The sequence below is a fragment of the Hyla sarda genome, chromosome 2 (genome assembly GCF_029499605.1).
Source record: "Hyla sarda isolate aHylSar1 chromosome 2, aHylSar1.hap1, whole genome shotgun sequence".
Lineage (NCBI taxonomy): Eukaryota > Metazoa > Chordata > Amphibia > Anura > Hylidae > Hyla > Hyla sarda.
Genome location: NC_079190.1, coordinates 143,451,353 through 143,470,164, shown reverse-complemented (window position 1 = coordinate 143,470,164; position 18,812 = coordinate 143,451,353). Strand labels below are relative to the sequence as shown.

The 18,812-nt window shown below is 41.5% G+C and overlaps 1 protein-coding gene across 1 annotated transcript in view; it reads right to left on the bottom strand.

Annotated features, from left to right (window-relative positions):
* Positions 1 to 1,682, bottom strand: part of LMO7 (LIM domain 7) — a 239,648-nt gene extending 237,966 nt beyond the window's left edge. Inside the window, exon 1 of the mRNA XM_056555527.1 lies at positions 1,606 to 1,682. The gene's annotated coding sequence lies outside the window, so the exon portion shown is untranslated. The remainder of the gene's footprint in view (positions 1 to 1,605) is intronic.
* Between the last annotated feature and the right edge of the window lie 17,130 nt (positions 1,683 to 18,812).

The following is an 18,812-nucleotide window of genomic DNA, read 5'->3' as shown; positions in this document are numbered from 1 at the left end:
TTCTCTCCTTTTACCCCTTGTAAAAATTCTAAAACTGGATCTACAAGAACATGCGAGTGTAAAAAATGAAGATTTAGAATTTTCTCCTTTGCTGCTATTCCTGTGAAACACTTAAAGGGTTAACAAACTTTCTGAATGTCATTTTGAAAGCTTTGAGGGGTGCAGTTTCTATAATGGGGTCATTTATGGGGTATTTCTCACAGAAAAGCCCCTCAAATCCACTTCAAACATAACTGGCCCCTGAAAAATTCAGATTTAGAATTTTTCATGAAAATTGTAAAAATTGCTGCTATACTTTGAAGCCCTCTATTGTCTTCAAAAAGTAAAAACATGTCAACTTTATGATGCCAACATAAAGTTATACAGTAGTTATATTGTATATGTGAATCAATATATAATTTATTTGGAATGTCCATTTTCCTTAAAAGCAGAAAGTTTCAAAGTTAGAAAAATGCAAAATTTTCAAAAAATTTTCATGAAATTTTGGAATAGGGGATAAGATGCCTGATTGCGGGGGTCCCACTGCTGGGGACCGCCGTGATCTTCCACACCGCACCCCGTTAGAATCAGCCCCCTCCATAGGTTTGCATTGAGGGGGCGGAGCATGATGTCACATGGGGGCGAAGCCGTGACTTCACTATGCTCCGTCCCCGTGATCGCCAGTTATCAGACCCGGAGCGAGCACGCTCCGGGGGCTGATTCTAACAGGGTGCGGCGTGGAAGATCACGGGGGTCCCCAGCGGTGGGACCCCCGCGATCAAGCATCTTATCCCCTATCCTTTGGATAGGGGATAAGATGTCTTAGCGCCGGAGTACCCCTTTAAGGTGAAAATTGGCTGAGTCTCTAAGGGGTTAAGATAAATGCCTTTATGTAATAGACAACACCTGCTTACATTGAATTATTTTATCATTCTAGACTTTGTAGGAAAAATTAAACAAAGCTTTTTTTCTTCAAAGCAGTTGTTTTTTGTATCTTTTCTTTAAAAGTCCTGAGTAGGGCATCTGCCTGTTCATATAGAAATGCAGGGATATATTACTTTATAATTAGGCATTTACCATGACAGACCAAGCCAAATATGCATGTCAATGAGGGCAATTGGGCGAGGACGAATAATAGCTGTCAAACATCTATGGCCAGATTATCAGTCACATTAGGACACACGCACTTCTAACCATTTCTATACACTATACAACACATGTAGCCTCTCAGGGTCAAAGATATATTAATGCCAGAATCACAAATGCCCAAAAGGCAGAAGAAAACCCTCCTTATAGCCCCCAACTGAAACATAACTTTTAGTAGTGAATACAAATTAAAATATATGAAGTAAGGAAAATATATGAAGTGCACTGTTAAAAACACCTATATTGCCAGAGGGACATGAACAATGTAATGTATAAACAAATTTGATAGCTACCATAACCAGTGCGCTGAATGTAAATGTTTGTGCCACACTTGATACGAAAGCTGCAATATTTGGTACTGCAGTGCACCTGCCATCCTCTAGCAACAATGATTAAAGGAAAACTGTCACATATTTTCTCCCGCACTATCCACAGGTATTGGTGGATAGTGCGGGAAACGCTGATTAAAACGAGCCCTACCTTGGTCTGATCGGCGCCGCCGTTCGCCCGCAATTGTAGTTTTAATCTCTGTGTATATCCTGCTGTAACTGGCAAAGGCGGGGCTTCTGCGGACTAACGGACACTGACGTCAGCACCGCTCATGAATATTTATCCCTCCCTCTGGTTAGGAATGGCGAAGAGAGGGAGAACAGGAGGGATGAATATTCATGAGCGGCGCTGACGTCAGTGTCCGTTAGCCCGCAGAAGCCCCGCCTTTGCCAGTTACAGCAGGATATACACAGAGATTAAAACTACAATTGTGGGCGAACGGCGGCGCGGATCAGACCAAGGTAGGGCCCGTTTTAATCAGCGTTTCCCGCACTATCCACCAATACCTGTGGATAGTGCGGGAGAAAATATGTGACAGTTTTCCTCTAAAACACCAAATCAATCGCTTCCTGAAATGTTACGATCTGTAGAGCTTCTTCAGAGGTCTGAGCTAATGGCAACCTCTGACCAGACCTCTGAGGAAGATCTAGGGAGTGAAACATGTCAGGGTGGCGATTGATTTGGTGTCTTACCATTGCTATAGGGTGGCAGGTGCACTGCATGCACCACCTATTACAGCTTTCATATCAAGTGTGGCACCAACATTTAGATCCAGCGCACTGGTCATAGGTGCTATCACAATTTAAACATAACGGGGGAGATTTATCAAAATCTGTCCAGAGGAAAAGTTGCCTAGTTGCCCATAGCAACCAATCAGCTCGATTCTTTCATTTTTAACAAGGCCTCTGCAAAATGAAAGAAGGGATCTGATTGGTTGCTATGGGCAACTGAACAACTTTTTCTTTGCACAGGTTTTGATAAATCTCCCCCAACAGGTTTTAACATAACATTATTCATTTGCCTCTCGCATTATAGGTGTTTTTAACATTGCACTTCCTATATTTTTCTTTTATTTTAATGTGTATACACTAATAAAAGTTATGTTTTCGTTGAGGAAAGGTTTTTGTGCCCTTTGGACACTTGTGATTCTGGCTTTGTACAGCATTCACATGGATATAAAACGGGATCATCATATGCAACAAAATGTATTTAGAATATAGCTTTACTCCAGGGGTTATTCTGATCCTTTGCATATATGACAAGTTGTTACTTTGGTATTAAAGGAGAAGTCCAGTACATGCCCCCTTCATGCATCTCATGAGAGAACCGATGATGCATGAATGCTGCATTTCTGGCTATCCCATAGAGATGCATAGAGGGGGCTTGTCGGCCACAGCTTTGTGCCGTGGTTGACAGGCTTCATTCATGCAGAGAGCTGGGGCACCAGGTTGGAGATAACGGGGGGTCCTGTGGATAGGGGATGCATTTTTTTTATACTGGATAAATCCTTTTACAACATATTAACAAACATTTTTATAGAAAGACTATCCTTCAAGCAAAGATGAAAATATAGCAGATTTTATTAGACTCCTTAAAAACAGATAGAAAAAGTTGCTTAAAGCGTACTTGTCATAATGCAAAAAAAAAAAATCATGTACGTTTATGTGTCTAGGACCCACATATCCCTAACAAATATCATTTATATGTTGCTCACTTGCTTTGTCTTCTTGCCTTGAGGAGAGTGTGTCCATCTCTCTCCCTCACTGTGATGACTCATCTGCTCTGAGTCTGGGAGCAGCCTCACTGCACAGTAGTTTTTATGCATACATTTTCTATCTGCTCCTAGTAAAGCTGGATGCTAATCAACATAGCTGTGCCTATGTGTATCATTCAGCTTTCACAGACTCCTGAATGTCTGATCAGCTTCTTTGTCATTTGGAAGTCAGAGAAAACTTTGGCTGTTCAAGCATGCTGGGAGTTGTAGTTTTGCATTGTAACAGCTGGAGCTGCAGTGTTTGTAAAGCACTGTGTTAGAGCAGTGTTGCCTTTAGCTATTGCAAAACTACAAATCCCAGCATGCCCACACATCCTTTGTTTGCAGTTTTGCAAAAGCTGGAGGCATATGGCTGGAAAATACACAGCTCTAAAACACAGTTTTACAAAGATTATACCCTCAGCTGTTGCAAAACTACAACTCCCATCATGCGAGTTGTACTTTAGGAACAGATGAAGACTGTAGTGGTGCAATGGGGACCTCCTATACTGGATACCAACACACTTTACGGCCGGTATCCAGTATGCTGCAAAATACAGGGTATTCTGTCTGCATAAAGATAGATGACCCCTAGTGGTGGCTATTTTATTTTTTTGTCAATGAATTTTTAAAAAAGTAATCTTATCAGTAGTACTACAAAATATAAAGAGTTTTTCATAAAGACAGTGCCTCTTTAATAATTGAAATGCCACTTCTATGCTGGTCTGACCTGACACTGATTGGGCAACAGTTTGGAGAAGAAATCTTCCATGTGGTTCATAAATATGAAGCGTGCATTCACTAGATTAAACAACTGCTCAAGAACTGTGCCATATGGAACATATGTGAAAGATGGTGGCCAGATGCTATATAAATAGGCATTGTACAGAAGGCACCTCTGGAATCATTTATAAAAGAATGCTCTTGCTAGAATTGTTGTCAACTCAATGACTATCACTACTGTATATGTCATGTTGATGTTAATTAAATACTAATCACCAACATGTGTCCTAAAAGGGCCCATAACAAATATCCATAGAGGTTCATACCGCATTTAGCAGACATGAGCACCTAATTTGTACGGCTATATCTTTCATGAGTAAACGCTGCAGGTCATATATTATCGTTTCTTTCTCCAAAGTGCCACTTAACATAAACCCATATTCACAGAAAATAGACTCTTTATACTAAAGGTAAAATTAGAAATAAACTAAAAAAGTAATGATTCCTGGAAATAGCATACCTGGAAAGAATACAGCATTCAACACAGTGGATAGTGGCACATTTGTAAAGTAACATTCCTGTTGTAATGGCTTTAGTCTGAATTTTATCCCCATGAAAGAATTTCACTTACAGTGCACCCTTTAATTTTACATTTTCTTTTAGTTACGAGTAGTTTATTGATACAATTATAGCAATGTGCAAGACGGTTTTTCCCAAAAATGATTCCCTGCAGAACTTTGGCCTAAAGAAGACTTGTAAGGTCTTCTGAAAAATCCAACTGGAAGCTTTCCCTGTTAGTTACTTTTGATTTATCTGCTTTTTATTCTAGGCCACCCAGTTAAACACCTTTTATATTATGGCATTCCATGGGCTTATTCTATAGACCAGTGGTCTTCAACCTGCGGACCTCCAGATGTTGCAAAACTACAACTCCCAACATGCCCGGACAGCCAACGGCTGTCCGGGCATGTTGGGAGTTGTAGTTTTGCAACATCTTGAGGTCCGCAGGTTGAAGACCACTGCTATAGACTATCAAGAGGAGGGTCACCGAGTGCTCTCCCCACTGAGAATTGAGCAGTGGAGAGAGCTCAGATGACTAGGGACTCCTCAGTATACTGTGTATCAGTATTAACAGCACTGATAGCTACTGAATAAAAAGTGTATAGTGCAGGCTGGATTTTTCAGAGGACACCACAGTTCCTCTGTAAATAAAAAAAACCTTTGTTGAGGTATACTGGAGATAATACATGACCATACATGTTTGGTTGTCGACAGATCACAAGTACTCTATACATTCTAACACTTTGCCATGAGTTAACATTCTCAAGGCCTTTTCTGCAAGTATGCTTGGTATGTGAGTAAAGCCCCTCTTCTTTCACATTTTAAAGGAGTACTCCGGCGCGTGCTTTTTTCCTTTTATCCCTCCGAGCTGCAAAATAAAAGAAAACACACTTTCTCTTACCTGCCATGAGCCCCCGGAGCTCCGGTTCACTCCGGTACAGGTGTTCGGTCGCCGGGCTGTATTCTTCTTACTTCCTGTTAGCCCGGCACGTCACACGGAGCTTCAGCCTATCACCGGCCGAGGCGGGACATCGCTGCAGCCGGTGATAGGCTGAAGTTCCGTGTGACGTGCCGGGCAAACAGGAAGTAAGAAGAATACAGCCCGGCGACCGAACACCTTTACCGGAGTATACCGGAGCTCCGGGGGCTCGTTGGCAGGTAAGAGAAAGTGTGTTTTCTTTTATTTTGCAGCCCGGACGGGATAAAAGGAAAAAAGTGCGTGCCGGAGTACTCCTTTAAGGCTATATTGCCATGATATGTATACCAGCAAAAAGATGATGGATAACGTAAAGACTCCAGAGCAGGACTCCAAAGCATAGTAGACGCAAAAGCATACTCTAGTATACTAGAAGTCCCAGGAAGACAACATTCATGTAAGAAACAGACTAAATTTAGTTATTACTAGACTACATCTGATGTGTTAAAGTCTGAACACCTTTTTGTGGAAAAATCCCTCCACTTTTTCTCTCACACAGTTTGAAAATATGATATATATGATATAATGTTATATATAAAGAAGATATTTTGGTTGAGACAAGTTAGGATAGGTCAAGTCATTGAGACAACAGTAGCTCTGTGTAATGGGTTAATAAGACAAAATAGGATATCCCTGGTGACACCAGAAGCTGAATTATATAGACTTGGAACTATTTTGATGAAACAGATGGAGGCTTATAGTCCTATTATCTGAAGTTGTGCACACATTACATGTAAAAGTATGAATATATTTGTTGCATTAGTTATTTAAAAAAACATTTTAAAGTCTCAGTTGTTAATTCTCTCAGAGGTTTTCTGCTTCTCATTACTTCTGGTTAGGTGGGTTCCTTGAAAATAACCTGATCAGTGGATGAGCTGGTAGAACCCCCAACAATCAGCTATGATCAGCGACAAAACCTATTAGAAACAGGTGATACATTTCAATTGTATTGATACATCTTTGACTTTTTAATGATTATACTTAAAAATAACTTCTTTATATATAACATTATAGGCCCAGATTTTTCAAACTGTGTGAGAGAAAAAGTGGAGGGATTTTTCCACAGCAACCAATCACAGCTCAGCTAACAAGCCCTAGTAAAGTGAAAGCTAAGCTGTGATTGGTCGCTGTGGAAAGATCACTCCACTTTTTCTCTCACACATTTTGATAAATCTGGTGTATTGTCTGGCTCTGGCCGTACACGAAGAGTTAAATGACTCTAGTTGGGCTGAAGGTGCTGGGAGCTCACATGTGTCGTCTAGGTGTAGTTCTCAGTTCTGCTACCTATCAGGAAGGTGTATCCCTGATCACCTTCCTATATAAGCTAGGAGCAGTGATCAGTCCAGCGTCAGTGAAAGGCTTTATACCATAGCTGACAACTCCTCCATTCTGGTTATCTGGATGTATTTGATCTTGGTTATTCCCTTGACTAATCTCTTGCTTTGCATTCCAGTACTCTCCTATCTCCTGGTACTGACCTCGGCTAGACGACATTGATTTGACTGTGTGTGTCTTAGTGTATCTCTGTTAGTTTGTGTGCCTCCAGCTGTTCTCGACTGTTTCATACTTAATTATATTGACTAATGTTGCCCCAGCACTAAGCAGGGAGGGTTTGTCATTAGGGTTGTGGACCCGTCAAGTAGGGCAGGTACGCAGTAGGAAGGGACAGTGGCTGTGGGTGAGTTAGGGCTTTACTGTTCCCTGCCCATATGTGACACCCGGCCCATAGTGTTTATTACTATATGCACTTTATAGACTTTTAGAATGTCATTCTATTGTTCAGGTAAACATATATTGTTGGTTAGATGATGCCAGTATGGTGAAAATAGACTATAGGTACTCCCAGACATAGAAGAGTATTCTGGTTGAGAGAGGCCTGTAGTGTCCATGATAATTCATCTTCAGCAAACATTCACAAAGGAGGGCATAAGCAAGTGGTTGCTGTGGAGTGTTTAGTACACAAACAGAATCTCATAAAGTTACAGACACTGGACAAAAGCCTTGGCTACTCAGCATTCTTGTAGAGTTACTCAACCGTTTAATAGCTGAAACAAGAAATATAGGTCAACAGGTAGAGGAGCCATGAGTGCCTCTAGGGTAAACTAGATAGAGAGGATTATGTGACAATCATCAAACAAAGAGGGTTTAGTGCTAAATAAAATGAGCCACATTCTTTTTGTATGTGAAGGCTACAATAAACATATACAAGCAGAGGAGCTTGTTCAGTGAGGGCATACTTTCTCCTCATCATGGAAGATAATTATTATTGCTGAACCATAAGAACCGTCTTAAAGTGTACCTTGCCTTGGAGGCATTTTGCTTACAACAACTACAACTTTAGTAAATAATAATAATAAAAGTAACCACTTGTATAGGGCTGCAGGAAATGCTAGCAGAATGCTTGGGTGTATAAGGAGAGGTATTAGCAATAGAGAGGGAAAGGCTCATGCCGCTATCCTTTGAATAGGGCAGTGTTTCCCAACCAGGGTGCCTCCAGCTGTTGCAAAACTACAATTCCCAGGATGCCCGGACAGCCTTTGGCTGTCCGGGCATGCTGGGAGTTGTAGTTTTGCAACAGCTGGAGGCACCCTGGTTGGGAAACACTGGAATAGGGAATATGTTTTTCCCCATGATACTTCTCCTTTAACCCCTTAACGACGAGCGCCATAAATGTACGTCCTGGTGAGGTGGTACTTAAGCACCAGGACGTACATTTACGTCCTAAGCATAACCCCGAGCATCGGAGCGATGCCCGGATTATGCGCGGCAGGTCCCAGCTGCAGATCGCAGCCAGGGACCCGCCCGTAATGGCGGACATCCGCGATCCCGCGGATGTCTGCCATTAACCCCTCAGATACCGTGATCAATACAGATCATGGCATCTGTAGCATCGCGGTCACGTAAATGAATGATCGGATTGCCCGCAGCACTTCCACGGCAATCTGATCATCCAGCACGGCAGACGGAGGTCCCCTTACCTACCTCCGCTGCCTTCCCGGCGTCTTCTGCTCTGATCTGCCTTCCCGCAGACCAGAGCAGAAGATGACCGATAACCCTGATCAGTGCTGTGTCCTATACATAGCACTGAACAGCATTAGCAATCGAGTGATTTCTATAAATAGTCCCCTATGGGGACTATTAAAGTGTAAAAATAAAAGTAAAAAAAGTTAAAAAATAAAGTTAAAAAAATTTGAAAAACCCCCTCGCCCAATAAAAACATAAATTGTCCCATTTTCCCTATTTCACCCCCAAAAAGTGTTAATTTTTTTTTTAATATACATATTTGGTATCACCGCGTGCGTAAATATCTGAACTATTAAAGTAAAATGTTAATGATATAGTACGGTGAACGGCGTGAACGTAAAAATAAAAAAAAGTCCAAAATAGATGCTTTTTTATAACATTTTATTCCCCAAAAAATTTATAAAAAAATGATTAAAAATTCTATATAAGCAAATATGGTATCAATAAAAAGTAGAGATCACGGCACAAAAAATGAGCCCTCATACCGCTGCTTATACGGAAAAATTAAAAAGTTATGGGTCTTCAAAATAGCGGGATTTTAAACATACTAATTTGGTTAAAAAGTTTGCGATTTTTTTTAAGCGCAACAGTAATAGAAAAGTATGTTATCATGTGTATCATTTTAATCGTATTGACCCAAAGAATAAAGAACACACATCATTTTTACCATAAATTGTACGACGTGAAACCAAAACGTTCCAAAATTAGCAAAATTGCAATTTTCTTTTTAATTTCACCACACAAATAGTATTTTTTTGGTTGCGCCATACTTTTAATGGTAAAATGAGTGATGTCATTACAACGGACAACTGGTCACACAAAAAACAAGCCCTCATACTAGTCTGTGGATGAAAATATAAAAGAGTTATGATTTTTTTGAAGGCGAGGAGGAAAAAACTAAAACGTAAAAATGTAATTGTCTGCGTCCTTAAGGCCCAAATGGGCTGTGTCCTCAAGGGGTTAAAGGGGTACAACTGGTGCCAGAAAGTTAAACAGATTTGTAAATTAGAAAAAATATTGCCCGGACCTTCCAAGGTAGTGTCATCAAATATAGCACTGGCATATGAAATAGCTCTATATAGACATATTGATCTTATATCCTCGCAGTATTAGAATGATGCGATATATTTCTTAAGTGTCCTTTTATATAACAGTTATATATCAAGTTAGATGCTGTGTTACCGGTCCTGTGATGGAATAGATGGTTTGGCTCTGACAGCTCTCGCTGAGGCAATTAGAGTTGTTCCTGTGCCTAGGTACTGCAGTCGGCGGTCTCAGATGGTGCTGTGGCTTTAGCTCGCAGGGTCCAGATGTTTCGCGGTGGTGGTCGTCACAGGCTGGTGGCGCTGGCAGGCGCCGATGGTATATTTGCCGGGAGACCGAGCGCTGACATGCGCTTATGATGTCGGTTTCCTCACCGCTGGACTTGTAAGAAGCCGGAGACCGCACGCTGAGTAGATGGAACTCGCCTCGTGCGGCGATTAATTAATTATTAATTGTGAGCTGCACTTACACTTTTTTCTTTTCTTTAGATTTGTAAATTACTTCTATTAAAAAATATTAATCCTTCCAGTACTTATCAGCTGCTTAATACTGCAGAGGAATTCTTTTCTTTTTGGAGCACAGAGTTCTCTGCTGACATCACGAGCACAGTGCTCTCTGCTGACATCTCTGTCCATTTTAAGACCTGTCCAGAGTAGGAGAAAATCCCCATAGCAAACATATACTACTCTGGACAGTTCCTAAATTGGACAGAGATGTCAGCAGAGAGCACTGTGCTCGTGATGTCACTGTGTTCAAAAAAGCAAAGAATTTCCTCTGTAGTATTCAGCAGCTAATAAGTACTGGAAGGATTGAGATTTTCTAATAGAAGTAATTTACAAATCTGTTTAACATTTTGGCACCAGTAGATTTAAAAAAAAAAAAAAAAAGTTTTCCACCGGAGAACCCCTTATAAAATATATAGATATATATACATATACACATACACACAAAAAATATATACTAACAACCTGTTAGTTTTTGATATTGTGCTGAGAAGCAATCAGATCATCATACAAGATTGTAGATGTGCGCTATGTCTGTATTCTACTCGAATTCATATTGTGATTTCTATCCTTCTTTTTTTTTTTTTTTTTTAACATGTGCTGCACTCTTCCCCACCCCCTCGGCCCAAACCTATATAGGTGGTAATTAGCCACACTAGGGCCATTTCACTCCTAGCAGCCTCCCAGTCTGACTGGGAGAGCAAAGTAAGTGAGCCATTACACCTTGTTCACACTGGTGTGGTGCGGGGCGGCGTCCGTAGCTGCTGTGGCGCTGTGTCTGCGGGCGGGTGCGGCCCATGACTGGTTTGAGTGGCATTGGGGCCGCTCTGCCAGTGGGTCGCTCCCCCCCCCGTGGGCATCTGTGTCGCGGCGGTGGTGGTCGCCGCCCGGTGCTACGCCATTTTATGCTAGGGACGTTAGGGACCCACTCTGGATAGGTGGCCTTTTCGTGGCGAGTGGGCTTGTACTTTTTGATCAAAAATGTATACTAACAACCTGTTAGTTTTTGATATTGTGCTGAGAAGCAATCAGATCTTTATACAAGATTGTAGATGTGCGATATGTCTGTATTCTACTCGAATTAATTTACAAATCTGTTTAACATTTTGGCACCAGTTGATTTAAAAAAAAAAAAAAAAAAAAGTTTTCCACCGGAGTACCCCTTATAATTATATATATATATATATATATATATATATATATATATATATATATATAATATGTGTGTACATACACTCCAGGTAATATTGCTGGTCACTCCCCCCTAATATTACATGTATAAATAGTGGCCTTGTACCCTCCTACCAGTACCTGTAGAAGAAGGGTGGCAAAACGTGCATCAAGGTCTAAAGTAAAGGTTTCTTTCCATTAGGGTTTATTATTTGCTTAATTCTTTGTAATATAGTTTTTTTTCCTATTGTGTTTTTTGCACTTTCTAGCTTCCAGCAATAATACATTTGAATTATTCTCATAATCATATATGTAGAGATGGTCATGATGTTTTATTCAATTCAGAAAACCTTATAAGATCTGTTAAATATGCAACTTAGCTACTTGTCTCCTATTGTTCAGCAATATTTGAGATGCAACAGAGAACAAACCTTTATTTGCTAAAATATTCTGGAAGATGCCAATGACTGAAGCCAGGTTTCGCAATGTTTGAAAACAAAATGTTCTAAGTTCACATACATAAGAAGAAGCATGATGTGTGCAGTGCAGATCTCCATATGAAGGTTAAAGCAATCCTTGCCCTGTCTGTTTGGGCAGGCAGCATTCTTCACGTCTAGCTGTGTAATTCTCATCTTCTGCATACTGCCAAACCGGCAGAGATTATTTTACCAAACTGTTCTCAAAACCCTAAATCTGTAATATTTTCAACGGACATATTAAGAATTATAATAAAACTTTTATCCAACATACTGCTTATGCCCATATTGGGATTAGAAAGCAGACAAGGAATTTGCGCTCTAAAGGCATACAAGGCAAATAACTCCATGTTCAGAACATTTATTGGAAATTTGCTTAAAATAAACTAATTATCACTGCAAATAAACAGTTGTACTAAAGTTGTGATGATTCTTTTCATGCATTCATGTTTTTTTAGATATATAAAATATAACGGTACTGTGGCATACATAAATAATAGCGTCACATTATACTAAATAATACACTTTACAGCACGAAAAAATTGTGCCATATACACCCGCAACAGTTCTATAGGGGCCAAGTAATCTTACTTTACTGTGCTTGAATTAAACAGTGTTACATACAGGGGTTGGAAAAAATAATCAACACCAATTAGACATACATTTGATTAATTTAACAGACAAAAATTTTCCCCATTTTTTCTCACTTTGAGTATTGGAGAGATCATGTTGTGCTGGGAATTGAGGTGGTGTTATTTGAGTGAGCTTGTATTATTATTCTTAGTTTATACATTTTATTACCATGTACAAAAGAAAACAACTTTCTGAGGACTGCAACTAAACAAAACTAACACTTGCACATACTCACGGTTTCATGGAGCAGTTGGCAAGGAGACAGGTGTGTTTAAGGCTCAAGGATATCAAAATCCAGTGCACTCACATCCAAGAGATAGGCCGGCATTCATGATTGTAGGTGTAAGTGAAGCATTTATCATTGTAGGTGTAAGTGAAGCATTTATCATTGTAGGTGTAAGTGAAGCATTCATCATTGTAGGTGTAGGTGAAGCATTTATCATATAGGTGTAAGTGAAGCATTTATCATTGTAGGTGTAAGTGAAGCATTCATCATTGTAGGTGTAAGTGAAGCATTTATCATTGTAGGTGTAAGTGAAGCTTTTTTTCTACACCTTTTTGTGTGTGCTGGTAATGTGTAGGAGCAGCACATTTATGAAATGGTCACGGAACATGTGATACATTTTGTGCAGGTCACATTTTCTGAAATTTCTCTCTTCACATATACCAAAAAGCTAAGCTAGGTCTGGGCTGGTGTAGTTTTAGAGACTTTTCACTGGCTTTGCACCTTTTTTTGCGCCACTTCACAAAAAGGCACAGTTCATAAAACCCTTCTATATCATGTGTATTGCCAAAATCAGTTGCAACTCAAAATCAGCAGAAATGTGTAAACCGAAAGGAGCAAAAAAATAAAAAAAATAAAAGAAAAGCCGCAAATAAACCCTGTCTAAAGACAATGATAAATGTCAGTCATAGTCTTTATCCACAGTACAATAAAAGAGCAGCAGACTGGGCAACTTACAACATTGCACAGCAGGGGAGACAGAACGGTGAAGGTAGGGGGTGTGTGGAACTAACAGCCGCTTCGTACCTATCAGGTACCATATTTTTCGCCGTATAAGACGCACTTTTTCTTCCCCAAAACTGGGGGGGAAAAGTTGGTGCGTCTAATACGGCGAATACACACCTAGCGCCACGGTCCCTGCGGCCATCAACGGCCGGGACCCGCGGCTAAGACAGGACATCACCGATCACGGTGATGCCCTGTATTAACCCTTCAGACGCGGCAATCAAAGCTGACCGCCACGTCTGAAGCGAAAGTGACACTAACCCGGCTGCTCAGTCGGGCTGTTCGGGACTGCCGTGGTGAAATCGCGGCATCCCGAACAGCTTACAGGACACAGGGAGGGACCTTACCTGCCTCCTCGGTGTCTGCTCGGTGCCGGGATCCCCTGCATGGTGGCGCTCTCTTTCGACGTCATCACGTCGTCGTACACGCCATCCCGTCATCCAATAGAAGCGGGGTGTGTAACGACGTGATGACGGCGATGGAGAGCATGGATCCCGGGGAAGAAGACGTCCGGAGTGACGGGGACACCACGGGGACGCGGCCACAGCGATGGAGCGACATCCAGGGCAGCGGTGATGGGTCCGGAGCGGCGGGGACACGCGAGTATTATCTCCTAACCAGTGGTCTTCAACCTGCGGACCTCCAGATGTTGCATAACTGCAACTCCCAGCATGCCCGGACTGCCAACGGCTGTCCGAGCATGCTGGGAGTTGTAGTTTTGCAACATTTGGAGGTCCGCAGGTTGAAGATTACTGTTGGGTTCAGAATCATTTTTTCCTAGGTTTTGCACCTTTAAAATTGGGTGCATCTTATATGCCGGTGCGTCCTATAGGGCTAAAAATACGGCACTTTTTCTGACCAACACTAATAAGCTTACCTGACAGGTATGTAATGAACACATACCTTTTGCACATAATACAGATAAAATACATAGACAAATAAAAATGGCAAACAACATTTTTGTTTCTCTCTTCAACTAATACAGATTCCTCAATGAAAGCAGACAGCGGGGATTTACTCCTAAACTTGCTCTCAAGAGTGCCCCCAAAAGGCTCATTCATTTTCAAGTCTGGTGACTGGGTTACCCAGGATAGAAGCTTAAAGGGGTATTCCAGGAAAAAACTTTTTTTAATATATCAACTGGTTCCAGAAAGTTAAACAGATTTGTAAATTACTTCTATTAAAAAATCTTAATCCTTTCAGTACTTATGAGCTTCTGAAGTTAAGGTTGTTCTTTTCTGTCTAAGTAATCTCTGATGACACGTGTCTCGGGAAATGGCCAGTTTAGAAGCAAATTCCCATAGCAAACCTCTTCTAAACTGGGTGGTTCCCGAGACACGTGTCATCAGAGATTGCTTAGACAGAAAAGAACAACCTAAACTTCAGAAGCTCATAAGTACTGAAAGGATTAAAATTTTTAATAGAAGTAATTTCTGTTTAACTTTCTGGAGCCAGTTGATATATAAAAAAAAGTTTTTTCCTGGATAACCTCTTTAACTTATTTTCATGCTCCCAAACGAAGATCCAATGCACAGGGCAGTGTGGATTTGAGCGTTGTTATCCTGGAAGATTGCATCACCATCTTGAAATAAAGTATTCAGATACTTCTGAGCTGTAAGTTCACCTTCAGAATTCTGTGATATCAAACCCGAACTAGGGATGTCCCAATACACTCGGGTACTTGCCAATACTAATTACTGATACTTTATTTTTTTTTAAATGTCATGTGACAGAGTTTTTATAAGTTTCAGAAAGGGGAAAAGGAGGGTGTTTTCATTTTTCTTTTAGAGGAAGGGCTTATTTATATTTAAAAAAATATTATTTTATTTAAACTTTTTGAAAAGGGGATGATTCAAATTTTTATTAGGGAAGGGGTTAATTCACAATTATTATTATTATAATTTTTTTTTTTTTTTATATTTTTCCCCCATCATGGGAGTTGTAGTTTTGGAACAGGGTGCCTCCAGCTGTTGCTAAAATACAACTCCCATCAAAGGAGTAGAGGAGTAGTTTAGGAACAGCAAGACTCCAGCTAGTGCTTAACTGGAGGCTCGCTGTTGTTAAATTACAACCCCCATAATTTCCAGACAGCCAAAATGCTGTCTGGTAATGATGGGGGTGTAGTTTAGCAACAGCTGGAGGCTCCCTGTTTGGAAACTCTGATTTATAGACATACTCCCCAGGGGAGAGCGCCAAATGTACTAACCAATTTTTTTTCTCCTTTCAGATCCGTGTATCCTTTGGACTACTTTGGATTCAGTGGACTACGTCAATGATCTGCATTTATTTTCCTTACTATTAATAAAATGGTTAATGAGGGGAAAATATTGCACATTTTTAACACAGCTGCTACTTTAGAGCAGAAAGAACACACAGAAGAGGAGGTGGTGTTACAAAGTAGTGGTTTGAAGTCATTTATAGTTTTTTGTTTATGTGAGCCAAATTTATCAACCCCCCTGTGATAGTATGATAAATATGTCACACATAAGCAAAACCAAAGCAAAAAAAAAAAAAATGTGAATACAAGCAGAAAAAAACAGACACGGTTGCACATCCACAACATGCAAAGTGATCTAAGGCTTTTCAGCAAAATTTATTAAACTAACAGGTTAGTGTATTTAACCCCTTAAGGACATAGGGCGTACAGGTACACCAAGATGTCCTGGTAGTTAAGGACACAGGGCGTACCTGTACGCTCATGGGAATTCCGGTCCCAGCCACGTCCCGTGCGGGGACCGGACGGGGATGCCTGCTGAAATCATTTAGCAGGCATCCCGTGACATCGCCTGAGGGGCTCCTGAGACCCTCTCCCCCCATGTGGGCGATCACCACAGATCGCCGGTGAATTCAAGATGGCGATCTGTGGTGATTCCGGTCATAGAGGTCCTCTGTGACCCCATGACCAGGAATTAGAAGGTGATTGGCGGTGTACTATACACTGCCAATCAACTCCTGTTGCTGGGGGGAGGTGGCGATGACATCACCTCCCCAGATGAGCTGCTATTGGTCGGACGATCCCAATAGCAGCTGGCAGAGGAGGGGTTAATAAACCACCAAGTTCTGTCAGCGGGCAGAGCTGAGAGAAGGAGCCAGGGACCCCCCCCCCCCCCCACACCTTTGAACTCCTGCCACCTGTAGCTCAGGGTGAGTTTGTCTGTGAGGGAAAGGTAGGAGTTAAAAGTAAAAAAAAAAAAAAGGAAAACAAAAACCCCAATAGGTCCACCGCCCATTTTGCAGCGTGACCCGATCAAGGTGGTGCATTTGGCCACTTTTTTTTATAACGGTGTGTGATATTTTATCACACACAGTTAAATAAAGTTGTAAAGTTTGAACCAAACACATACACACACAGACCCCACTGTACAGTATGGCCATAGCACATCCCCAGTTCAACGTCATACGGAAATGCCTGCATTTTGATGATAATGCGGCATGTCTCCCCCGAAGTGATCCTGCCTATGACCAGCTTTACAAAGTGAGGCTGGTTATAGATCACTTTGGGGCCAAATTTAGGAGGCTTATATACCCCTTAGGGAGCTCTCTGTAGACGAGTCTCATCAGTTTTAAGGGGAGATTCATTTTCTGCCAATATATTCCCTTGAAGTGGGTGTGGTATGGCGTGAAACTCTACAAACTTTGCAAGAGTACCTCAGGGTACACTTGCAAGTTTAGAGTATATGAGGCATGGGATTCCCGTATTGAACCCCCAGAATGTCCCCCCCCCACTCTGGGTGTTGGCGGGAAATTCGTTTGGGACCTTGTGCACCCATTGCTGGATAATGGTTACCACGTGTACATGAACAACTTTTATACCAGCATCCCTTTGTTCACATCCCTCACCTCCAGATCCACGTCCGCTTGTGGGACCGTGCGGAAGAACAAGAGAGGCCTCCCTCTAAATTTTATCCAGACACCTATGCCCAAGGGTGGGTCCCGTGCCCTTACCACTGAAAACCTGTTGCTGGTCAGGTATAAGGATAAGAGGGATATCCTTATGCTGTCCACAATTCATGGTAACGGCAGCTCACCTGTCCCTTTGCGCGGTACCACAACAACGGTCCTCAAGCCTGATTGTATTCTTGGCTACAATCAGTATATGGGGGGAGTTGATCTCTCTGATCAAGTCCTCAAGCCATACATGGCCATGCGGAAAACCCGGGTATGGTACAAAAAAGTTGCGGTCTACTTGGTAAAGGTTGCCATGTACAACTCTTTTGTACTGTCCCAGTATGCTGGCAACACAGGGACATTCCTCCAGTTCCAAGAAGAAGTCCTAAGGGCCCTGATCTTTGGTGACCGGGAAAGAGCAGGCCAGACTTCACAAAAAACTGAAAATATTGGTGCCAGGATCGTCCCAGGCCAACACTTTCCAGGTAAGGTCCCCCACACTGGAAAGAAGGGACAATCCCAGGATTGCTTCAGGGAGTATCACACTTCCATGGAGTACTAAATTTTCCCTTTTCATTTTAATTTCCCATAATTTGAACCCAATGTACCAAGTCCAGAGTACATTCCAAATTTTAACACCATAAACAACTAAATTGCCCCAAAAAACTCTAAGGGGGTATTTCTTCATTTTTATGTTGCCTCAAAAGCACTCTCTCTCCACCTGAGCGGGGTGTGCATTTGAAGCAACAGGTATTGGACAGCCATACACATCACGTTCCCAGAATGAGGATTCAGAGCATAGGGTTTTGGCTATACTCTGGGATCTTTCTGGGAACATAATTGGCATATCAGTAGTAAAATTGTAATTTTCACTTCATCCATTCCTGGAAAACAAATCTAGGGGACACCCATCCGTTCCAAATGTCCAGTTCCCCCCTATACACCTTCCCCAGGGGATGTACTGTGTGGAATGGGGTCACATGTGGGTGTTCCTTTCTTTTATTTTCCGCTGAATATATATATAACCGTCAGCTACTGATATGCCATAGGTCTCAAATGCAAACATAGCTCTATGACTCTTGAGCCATGTAGTGCGCCCACACAGCAGGTTACGTCCACATATGGGATATTTCCATACTCAGAAGCAGTGGCGTTACAAAATTGTGGAATTTTCTCCTATTACCCCTTGTGCAAAAAAAAAATTTTGGATAACGCCGGCATTTTTATGAAAAAAAAAAACTATTTTGTCATTTGACAGCCCAATGTTCCAAACACTTGTGAGGTGTAAATACTCACTGTACCTTTTGTTACGTTGACTGAGGGGTGTAGTTTCCAAAATGATGGCACTGGAGGGGGGGGTCCCGCTTTTCTGGCTCCATGGTAGCTCTGTAAACGCTCAAGGCCCCTGAAAAAATTCTCCAAAAGTCGAATGGCGCTCCTGCTCTTCTGAGACCTGGGGGGAGATTTATCAAAGGATTTAGACTGTTATTTCCTGTCTAAATTTGTCGCACAGAAAGTCACAGTCTAAATATGTGCGACTTTTCTGCGACTTTTGCTGTAGAGGATTTTTAGAACATGATGCATGCAAGTCTATTTT